This window comes from Colobus angolensis, unplaced genomic scaffold, assembly GCF_000951035.1.
Source record: "Colobus angolensis palliatus isolate OR3802 unplaced genomic scaffold, Cang.pa_1.0 Scaffold75, whole genome shotgun sequence".
Taxonomy (NCBI): Eukaryota; Metazoa; Chordata; class Mammalia; order Primates; family Cercopithecidae; genus Colobus; species Colobus angolensis.
This window is the reverse complement of record NW_012121265.1, coordinates 1,745,875-1,747,610: the sequence shown is the minus strand read 5'-3', so window position 1 is coordinate 1,747,610 and position 1,736 is coordinate 1,745,875.

The following is a 1,736-nucleotide window of genomic DNA, read 5'->3' as shown; positions in this document are numbered from 1 at the left end:
TTTTTTTTTTTTTTTTTTTTTTTGAGACAGGGTCTCACTCTGTTGCTCAGTTTGGAGTGCAGTGGTGTGAACACAGCTCATTGCAGCCTCGACCTCCCAGGCTCAACTGATCCTCCCATCTCAGCCTCCTGAGTAGCTGGGACTACAGGCTCATGCCACCATGCCCAGCTAATTTTTTTATTTTTAATTTTTTAGTAGGGATAAGGTCTCTTTATGTTGCCTAGGCTGGTCTTGAACTCCTGAGATTAGAGATCTTCCCACCTTGGCCTCCCAAAGTGCTGGGATTGCAGGTGTGAAACATCGCCCTGGCTGCAAACTTTTTCTATAAAAGGCAGAGAGTAATATTCTAGGCTTTGTAGGTCATAATGTCTCTGTTGCAACTATCAGCTCTATCATTGTAGCTGAATTTAGCCCATGGGCCATAATTTGTTGACCCCTGGTCAGGAATGGTCGGAGCCTTTCCTCCAAACACACATCCAGCCTCACTGGCCTTTTCTTAGAATCTTTGTGTTCCCACCCATAGGCTCCCTCTCCTCATGGGGCCTCTGTTCAAGCTATGTTCTCAGCTTGGCTATTCTCCCAAACCTGTGTGTGGTTAACCTTACCTATCACCTGGATCTAATGACAGTTTTCCAGGAAAGTCTTCCCTGACACTCTGAGACTGGGCCAGATTCCCCTGGCACATAAACACCTTCCCAGCATTCTCTCTCTCTCCTTTATGGCATTTACTGTAGTTGTAATCTTTAGGATTTTCATGTTGGTTTGCCCTCTGTCTTCCCACTATGTGGGGAGCCCCATAATGATTAGGCATTGTCTTTTTTGTTTATTACCTAGCAGAGTGCTTGCTACATAGTAGGAGCTCAATATATATGTGATTGAAGAAAGAAAGAGGGGGAGAGAAGAAAATAAGGAGAGAAGGAAGGAGAAAGAAAGATGGAGGGAGGGATAAAGAAGGAAAGAAGGAATTAGCCCTTTGAATTTACCTGTTAAATGACTGAGGATGAGCATTCAAAGTAATAAAAGTAAATGGGATTTTTTTTTCTTTTGCTCACCTGTTGCTGAAATCAGAAGAACATGAAGAATTGGTAAAAACTGGCACTTCCTCCTACCCATCCAGATACTTGGTAGCTTTTGGTGCTTGGGTGATGTTTCCTGGAGGTGACATCAGATCTCTAGTCAGACTAGACTCAGGAGGCCTCTCCTTGCCACCCTTCCTCCCAACACCTGTTCCTCCCAGTTGCCATCATGTGTCCAAGTTCCCCATCAAGGTCACCTCTCCCAAAGTGCCTTTTCCCAAAATTACTCAGGCCTCCTGGGGTCAGATCCCAGCTCCAGGACTTAGGGGTTGTGTGACCATGAGCAAGTCATGGAAACTCTCCAGGTTTATGGTTTCTCTCCATAAAGTGGGGATACCATTAAAAAATGGGCTAAGGATATGAACAGACACTTCTCCAAAGAAGACAAACATGTAAGCAATCAGCATATTAAAAATGCTCAACATCGCCAATCATTAGAGAAATGCAAAATCAAAACCACAATGAGATACCATCTCACACCAGTCAGAATGGCTATTACTAAAAAGTAAAAAAAATAACAGATGCTGGTGAGGTTGTAGAGAAAAGGATATGCTTATATACTACCGGTGGGAATGAAAATTAGTTCAGCCATTGTGGAAAGCAGTTTGGCGATTTCTCAAAATCTTGGAACTACCATTCAACCCAGCAATCCCATTATTG